We start from the raw sequence: 9,529 nt of genomic DNA, 5'->3' as shown, positions 1-9,529 counted from the left end.
TGCTATTAAATCAAAATTTTTCAACACTGCTTGTTAATGCTGGTAAGAAGGCATACTTTATTGGGGGTGTCAGGGGTCGGGGGAAGGAACTCTCGCCTTAGGTATAGGAACCACTCTGATGCGATTCTGCAGTCGGGGAGAGAGGTTGGGCTCAGCCACATGTACAGCAAGGAGAAGTAAGAATGTATAGCCGAGGAGCAGGGTGGGGGTCAGTGGAGGGAAACTACTAAGGGGAAACACCAGGAATGAGGGGCTCTGGCTAAACCAACCTAGCAGGATTCTTGCTTAAGGCAGGCCAGGGCAATCAGACATCACCCTGGGAATGAGAGAGGATTTGGAGGGGGCCCAATCAGACACTGAGGGTGATCAGAGAGGAGGTGGGGGATTTCTTGCTCAACTTACTTAGAGTCTTGCTAAAATTGGACAATGCAAAGATGAATACGGACGTGCAAAAGTGAGGCCTGGGTGGAAAAGAGTCCAGGAGACTGAGTCGAGTTTGGTCCAGGGACAGTCTTTGTCATTGCATAAGCAAACTTTGTCACAGACTGTCTGATCTCAGATGTTTGCTCCCTGAAAGCCCATTTGTCTTTCCATTTGTTCTTCAATAGACGCCTTTTCTCTCTCTCCCTTTCCCCCGTTCAGTGAGGTGCTGGACAGCAGCAGTCCCCCACCTTTTTGGCACCAGGGACCAGTTTCGTGGAAGACAATTTCTCCACGGACAGTGCGGGGGATGGTTTTGGGATGAAACTGTTCCACCTCAGATCATCAGGCATTAGAGTCTCACAAGGAGCGCGCAGCCTAGATCCCTCACATGTGCAGCTTGCAGCAGGGCTCACGCTCCTCTGAGAACCTAATGCCCCTGCTCGGAGGGGAGGTAGAGCCCAGGCGGTCACGCTCACTCGCCACTCTCCTCCTGCTGTGTGGCCCGGTTACTAACAGGCCATGGACAGGTACCAGTCTGCAGCCTGGAGATAGGGGACCCCTGCTATAGAGAAAACCCCCTCCACTTCTCCAGTGTCACTATACACATAAGTGTTACATATATATAGTTTTTATCCATAGTTCGCAGCTCATAACTCTCATAGCCCTTGTTGCAGTCTTCAGTCATAACGTGGGGTGTCAGGCCTCAGGAGACAGAATCTCTCTGAACTTCTCCTGTCCCCAGGCAGGACTCTAATCTCCCCCCAATTTTCTGACTGTGGGTCTTAAGACCCTCCCCAAAGAGGGTCTCACCCTATACCCTGGGGGGAGAGATGCTGACATCATGAAGCTTCCATAAAACTCCAAGAGGACTGGTTCTTGAGCTTCACAGAGGGTCCTGGAGGGTGGTGCCCGGGGAGGGCATGGAACCTCCGTGTCCCTTCCCCCACACCTCGCCCTACGCGCCTATCTGTATGCTTTACAATATCCTTTATAATAAACCAGTAAACACAAGTGTCTCCTTGAGTTCTATGAGCCACTCCAGCAAATTATTCAAACCCAAAGAGCGGGCTGCGGGAACCCCTACTTGAAGCCAGTCGGTCAGAAGTTCGGGAGGTTGATGTGTGACGAGTGTCTGGTGGGGGGAGACAGTCTTGGGGACTGAGCCCCAGCCTGTGGGATCTGACACTACCTCCAGGTAGACAGTGTTGGCACTGAATTGGAGGACACCCACCTGGGGCCGAAGCTGGGCGGTGGGGAGGAACCCCCACACATTCGGTCACTGAAGTCTTCTATATTGATGACGGCTGTGGTGTGAGAGCAGAGAAGAAAAACAGTTTGAGAGGGTTTTCCCCGAAACACAATCCACATGCGTATGAATAAACTCTGCCTCTTCAGGTGGGCTGGTATGGCGGCTCAGGCCTGTAATCCCAGCACTTTGGGAGGGTGAGGCGAAAGACTCATGCGAGACCTATCTCTATTATAAAAAACAAAAACCAGAAAAGCCTTTGTCTTTTCTACTGTTGATCTGTTGACTGTTAACTTCTCAGACCCCCACACATAGAACCTAAGTGGGTAGAGGAAGAGCTTTTCCTCCTAACACTGTAGCTTGCCTGCTTTAGAGCTGTCTCCAAGAAAGCCCCGGAGACAATTCCTCCGGCCAAGCAGACATTTGGCCTAAGGGCTTATTAAATCTCAGAAGCGGCCACCATGGCCTGGTGCGGGAAGAGAAATCAGAACAGCTGAGTTATCTTCAGTTGGGAAATGAGGCCAGGCAGGCCCAAGACTCTGCCACGAAGAGTTCTGGGTGGGAACCAACAGTCCAGTACACACTGCCACCCAGGCTGGGGACATCGGCCCTGATCCCATAACCAACAGTCCAGTACACACTGCCACCCAGGCTGGGGACATCGGCCTGGTCCCATCTCTCCACTTCCTCCTGGCCCAGAGAGAAGACACAAGGAGGAAGAGCCAGGACACAGGATGAGCAAGGGACAGAGGACCTTCCCACCGCCGCACCCGCTGACAACACCTGGCCCAGGACTACACACAGCCTGAGAGGAGAGAAAGTTACAAGGCAGGGCGCGGCACTCAGAGCCTTGACACTCCCCAGCCACCACATCCTACACACAGCCTGAGAGGAGGGAAAGTCACAAGGCAGGGCGCGGCACTCAGAGCCCTGACACTCACCAGTCACCACATCCTACACACAGGCACGGACACACTCCACCACTCCGCTGTTTGTCCCCTGCAGCCAGGCAGGGAGAGAGGCAAGTCCAAGTCAAGCAGTGAGATCCCAGCAGCCAGGCATTCAAAAGAAGGCTGTCCTGGGCCCTCGGATCAGCTTCTTCCCGATTCCATCAAGAGGGCCTTTTGCTTCCAGTCATTTGCCTTTCACTGGCTCATTCGTTCCTGATGGGTTCAATCTTTTATCAACAATCATTTACTGAGCGCTTCTTACGGGGCAGGTGCTACACCAGACCCAGAAAAAGCAAGGCAGATAAAATAGTCGGGAGGTTGCCGTGCAGGGGTGGGAGAGTGGCAGTCGAGGCGTGTCTCGAGAGCAGCTGTGACAGGGCTCTTGACAGGTGTCACATGCATGAATCAAACAGCGTTTGACATCCTGCTTAGAAGACAGAGTTTTAAGCCCTGTTCTCAAGGCATCTGCCATCCTGCTGACACTAGCCCCAGCAAAGTGACCATGGCCTGTCCCCATCATAAGTGGCATGTACAGACATTAACAGGGTCCGTGGTGACCCATTGCCACGCTCCCAACCCCGCTGGGGTAAAAGCTCCAAGAGAGAGAGACCATGAGAAAACCATCACCATCTCGACACGCTCGTGCTTGTGGAGGGCTTAGGACACGGGGGGGACACGGCGCCTGTTCCATCGCCACTCAGCAAATAGAATGTGATGACAAGGCACCGCTCCGTGGGAGCATCCAAGCAGCTGGTGCGCCATAGGGAACAGGGCAAGGGCTTTGCAGGCAACAGGTCCCTGCCTCTGCGCCTCCTAGCTATGCATCACAGACGGGCCTCAGTTTCTTCAGCTATAAAATGGGACCATAATTCTCTACCCCTGGGGGCAGCATGGAAGATAAAAGGAGACCCGGGATGCTAGACACATCACCCACTTGCCAGACATGTATACAGAGAGCGGGGAGCACACGTGGCATCCCTGACCCACCCTCACCCTGAGAGACCAGGCCCTGTTCGGGGCAGCCTGATGTTCAGGGGCAGGGCACAGAAGCCAGTTGGCTGACCTAAGCGCGCCGGCCACCAGGAACCTGGGGTGTGAGCGGGGTTGGTGGACAGCAGGGCCCGGGAGAAGGGCTGTGGGTCCCTGGCCTGCCCCTGTAGCTGGCTCTGGTCTCTGGACTTCACTCTCCCGCACTCAGCTCTGGAAAGCCTGGTTAATTTAGAGGAGTCATTTTAATCAATTAGATGAAGTGTAAAATAACTGTTCAGCTCTGTTCAGGAAATGGGACCTGTCATCTTTAAGGCTTTATTGGAAAGGCATTAAGATGGAACGGTGTGCTCCACGCTGCCCTCACCGAGCTCAGTCAAACCTCAGGGCAGAAGGACCTTCCAGAGCCCCTGTGACAACCCAGCACACTGTCACCAGCAGCTGCTGTGCTCCCCCGGGACCGCTGGCTGCCCTTCCTGCCTTCAAACGCCTCTGATGCGGCTGCTGCCCGGGGCTTCTAGGCACCCAGTCCAAGCCTCCTTCCCGGCCCATCCCCAGCTTCTCAGCAAAAGGGCTGTGAAGCACTGTGTGGAGTCACCACAGGGCGTGTGCACAGGGACCAGGAAGCAATCGGCAGGCCCTGGACCTCCGCATTTATCCCAGTGAATCAGATGCAGCTTTTCCGGCACAGCTGTTGCAGTTTGGAAGGCAGCATCCCAGTCTCTCTGGGTGAACCAGTCTCTGATCTCTTTGCCTTTCCTCGCGTGTGGTGTTTTGGGTCATTCATCGCCCTGGTCACCCAGGAGAGGATGAGAGTGGTGGTGATGATGAACGCCTGTGGGCACGTTTCATTCCAGAGCTTATTTAAAACCGTTGTTTCCCATAGGCTTTACAATATTTATCTCCCTTTTGTCCAGATGAGCAGCAGGAGCCTTAGAAACAACTGGTTCAATGTGGCCCCTGCACCATGTCCTCACCCCTGTTGGCTTCGCTTAGGTCTGTTGTCTGCCCTTCTTCCCACACAGGGCTCCTGTCCTGGGACCGTCAGCTACGGAGCCCACTAACTGGGAGGTCCCCACATGTGGCTCTACTTCAGTCCCTCTCCTGGCCGAAATTTCATCCCAGAGGATTCAGTGAAGGTGCCCAAAGGGAAATGTGTTTGATGGATCTCTCAAAGGCCCTGCAAGTGTTCCAATGAAGATAACCAAAAGAGGCTGGGCATGGTGGCTCACACCTGTAATCCCAACACTTTGGGAGGTCGAGGCAGCCAGATTGCTTGAGCTCAGGGGTTTGAGAACAGCCTGGGCAACTTGGTGAAACCCCATCTCTACAAAACATAAAAAATCAGCTAGGTGTGGTGGCGTGCACCTGTGGTCCCAGCTACTCAGGAGGCTAAGGTGGGAGGATCTCTTGAGCCCAAGAGGTTGAGGCTGTAGTGAGCTGTGTTTGTGCCACAGTACTCCAGCCTGGGGAAGAGACCAAGACCCTGTCTCAAAGGCAAAAGGAAGCGAAGAGTAAAGCGGGGTCTCCTCTGTGCGGCAGAATTCAAAACACTTTACTCTAGGAGCAGCAAAGTGTAAAGCCAGCTGAGAATGAGGAACCCCTCGCAGTCGGTGGTGGCAGCCAGTGGCAGCCTGCCCCTGTGCGCCTGGCTGCAAAAACTGAGCCTGGTTGAGTAGTCTCACATACCAGATGGACTGTAGGACCAGGGAGGGGCAGGGGGGCCCTGGCTTGTAAGTGACAGGGGTACCTCCTGCAGGGCCCTGGCCTCCCAGATAGGAACTGGGTAGTCCCCAGGGCTGGATTATCTGGCCACACCCACATCCCTCCCCTAGTCCCTGCGTCTGTAAGTAGCCCTTCAGTTTCTGTCTCTTCTATCCAGGGATGCATTCAAACTGTTTAACAACTAACAGTGGCCGGGCGCGGTGGCTCAAGCCTATAATCCCAGCACTTTGGGAGGCCGAGACGGGTGGATCACGAGGTCAGGAGATCCAGACCATCCTGGCTAAACCGGTGAAACCCCGTCTCTACTAAAAAATACAAAAAATTAGCCGGGTGAGGTGGCGGGCACCTGTAGTCCCAGCTACTCGGGAGGCTGAGACAGGAGAATGGCGTAAACCCGGGAGGCAGAGCTTGCAGTGAGCTGAGATCCGGTCACTGTACTCCAGCCTGGGCGACAGAGCGAGACACCGTCTCAAAAAAAAAAAAAAAAAAAAAGCAACTAACAGTGTTCAAGCAGAGACCAATCCAAACAGATGCCAGCCTACTCACCTCGCCCGTGAGCACTGAGTGAACCCGAGCCCTGTGTGCTCCTGAACGGATTCATCCCACATCACTGGCTGGTTCATGTGGATGTTACAGTGACCCTCAGCATCAAAAATAACCATGAGGATAAAATGTATTGAGCACTTACTGGCAGTCCTTGTTCTGAGGCTTCCGAGTCTGTTAAGTCGTCCACACACCTAGGCAGAGATGTGGACAGATGACATGATGTCTACTTACAAATAAGAAAACAGGAACGAAGTGATTTCACACACAGCTGGTGAGGTGGAGCCCAGATGCAGACTCAGGCCAGCTCCATAGCTGGTCCCCTATCATAACACTCTGCTGCCTCTCTTTAAAATAATATAAAAAGAATTTGGGAAATACACCCTGGGTGCCATTCAAAAAAGGTTGAAAAATACATACATTGTTTAGAAACACTTCTATCCAACACAGCCACACACGCACTCATATGCACACTCACACACACGCTCCTCATGCACTCACATATACTCACACTCATGCACATACACACATTCACACACACACACACAAGCACATTTACACACACGCTTTAGTTCTAGGGAAATGAACTCACAGGACTCTAATTTCCTGATGCCATGGGAAGAACAACGGGCATTCCTGTCATGTTTTTCGTAGGAAGCTGATTCAGAGAGGCTGAGGGGCATCCCTAACGTCACACAGCTAACAGGCAAGGCTGAGGTTTGCACTTCCACCGCTCTGACTTGGAAGCCCAATGAAGCGCTCAAATTAAAATTAGAAATCTTTTCCTGTTGTCCAGGCAGAAAACCAGGAGAGGCGAGAGGACGGCCTCTAGGGCAGGGACAGAGCACAGCCACTGGGCAGCCAGGGAACCGAGGTTCACGCCTGGCTGCAGACCTCCCTCTTCAGGCCCTTCCGGCACCATCTGCTCCGGACCCCACGGTTCCCCCCCGCCACCGCCCCGGATGAGTGGGCTCCATCTGCTCATTCTGCACAGCACTCATTTTGCAACCTGGGGAAACTGAGTCCAAGAGGGCTACGTGACTTGCCCAAGGTCACACAACCAAACCTCACCGGACTGAGTGGAGTGGCCCTGAGCTTGCTGTCCAAGCCTCTACTCCGAGCCTGGCTGCCCCACACCCACGCACGGAGCTTGGTGCCCGGCGCAGGTGGTGGGCTCGGCCCCAGCCCCCAGAGGCAGCTGCAGACGCCCCCTCCGCTTTTCCCCACTCTGCCCAGTTCTGCCCTTTGGTTCTCCCAGGAACAGGCTGACATTCACCATCATGCTCTGGCTCCCCCTCTCCCTGCAGCCAAGAGCTAATTGTCCTGATTTCTTTCCAAGAGCAGTCTCTCTGAATAGCCTTCGCAGGCACAATTAGGCAGGTTCAGCTTGACTTTCACACTCCAGTTCTGAAAAAATCAAATCAGCAAGGAAGCAGAGCCTCTCGGAAGTTCTCTGAGAGTGCCTCTGTGCAGGAACAGGGCACACACATAATTACCTGCTTCACTGATGAGCTCAGGCCCCAGGGCCCTGCGTGCAGGAGCGGCCGCTGGCGGCCCGCACAGACCCTGTCTGCTCTATTCTGGGGCTCCTCCTGCAATCTGCCGTGGGAGGGCCATGCCCGGGAGGCCCCTGCCCCTGCAGGCCATGTGTCTCTACCTCAAGAACCTCGGTCATGGATGGCTGGCGCGGGTGGACCCATCTGAACAGCAGGTGCAATGGCCTTATTCTGACGATGGAGTGCCTGAGGCCCAGAGAGGGTAAACACCCTGCCCAAGGCCACACAGCAAGATCAGGCAGAGCCTGTGACCCCCCAGGCCTTGGGGAGGGGGGATGGGGGGACACCGGGGGGACGGGGGGGGCGCGAGGGGCTGATGTCTACCTGGCCCTGACCCTAAGGCTAACTCACGGTGCACAGTCATCCTGTCCAGAAAAAAGCGCGGACTTTGACCCCATGAAAGAACATGGCTTCCCACTAAACAGCGGGTGCATCGCTGTTGACAGGCCAAGGAGAGTGTGGCCGGCACTTTTTCTGAGGACAGAAAAGGAAGAGGTTCTCTATCTCCATGTGGAGAAATCAAGGTCCAGACGTCACACAGCCAAGAAATGGCAGAGCTGAGACTCATCCCCGTCTCTGATTCCTGGGCCCGCACTCATGACTAATATCAGCAACCGCCCTGCACACGCCCACACACCTCGCGACGCCGCATCCCAAAGCCCGCTGTGGCAGCGTTTTGATTGACTGAGTGAATCGACATGAGCGACGGGCGGCTCCACACCACTCTATTCATCAAGAAGTTGTGCCTGGCCTGGCAGCTCGGCTGTGCCCTGCCTCCTCCCTCTTGGCACCTCTCTTCCCACTAAACAGCAGGTGCATCGCCATTGACATGGCACCACTCATTCCGGGCGGCGGCGAGTGGGAACCATGGGGTCCGGAGCAGATGGTGCCGGAAGGGCCTAAAAAGGGAAGTCTGCAGCCAGGCGTGAGCCTCGTGAGGTTCCCCAGCTGCCCAGTGGCTGTGCTCTGTCCCCACCCTAGAGGCTGTCCTCTCCCCTCTCCTGGTTTTCTGCCTGGACAACAGGAAAAGGTTTCTAATTTTAATTTAAGCGCCTCACTGGGCTTCCAAGTCAGAGCGGTGGAAGTGCAAACCTCAGCCTTGCCTGTTAGCTGTGTGACGTTAGGGATGCCCCTCAGCCTCTCTGAATCAGCTTCCTACGAAAGACATGACAGGAATGCCCGTTGTTCTTCCTATGGCATCAGGAAATTAGAGTCCTGTGAGTTCATTTCCCTAGAACTAAAGCGTGCGTGTAAATGTGCAAGTGTGTGTGTGTGAATGTGTGTGTGTGCATGAGTGTATGTGTGTGTGAATGAGTGAGCGTGTATATGAGTGTGTGTGTGGCTGTGTTGGATAGAAGTGTTTCTAAATAGTGTATGTATTTTTCTCATCTGTAGAATGAAGATGAGGCTGGCCTCTCACTGGGCTGGGGAGATTCCTGGTCCAGGTTGCCGCGTGGCACACCTGCAGGAGGCTGTGCCCCTCGTGCTCACGGGTGGTGGAGGTCATGACACACACATCCATATCTGCCCTGTGATAGGGAAGTCAAAGTCTTGGACCCGTGCTAATAAAGAACCACCAGCCCAGGCACAGTGGCTCATGCCTGTAATTGTAGCACTTTGGGAGGCCGAGGCAAGTGGATCACTTGAGTTCAGGAGTTCAAGACCAGCCTGGGCAACACGAGGAAACCCTGTCTCTACCAAAAATACAAAAATTTAGTCAGGCATGGTAGTGCATGTCTGTGGTCCCAGATACTTGGGAGGCTGAGGTGGGAGGATTGCTTGAGCCTGGGAGGCAGAGGTTGCAGTGAGCCAAGATCATGCACTCTCCAGCCTGGGCCACATAGCGAGACCCTGTGTCAAAAATCAACAACAAAAAAGAACTACCAGCCTGGGACAGGGTGGAGCTCAGTGCTGTGTGGCCCAGACCATGCTTCCTGCAGCCCCAAAGAGGGAGGCTCAGAAGGATGGAGTGACCAGCTAGGAAACTATTCCACAGAAAGGTGGGGCTGGGGGTCTCAGGGCAGGCCAGCTTCAGAAAGACTGGTGAGAGCACTGCAGGGGCACAGGCAATGGGGCAGACAGAGGTGGCCAGGAAGGTT

Source organism: Macaca nemestrina, chromosome 13 (assembly GCF_043159975.1).
Source record: "Macaca nemestrina isolate mMacNem1 chromosome 13, mMacNem.hap1, whole genome shotgun sequence".
Classification (NCBI taxonomy): Eukaryota; Metazoa; Chordata; class Mammalia; order Primates; family Cercopithecidae; genus Macaca; species Macaca nemestrina.
Note: the sequence above shows the minus strand (reverse complement) of the source record.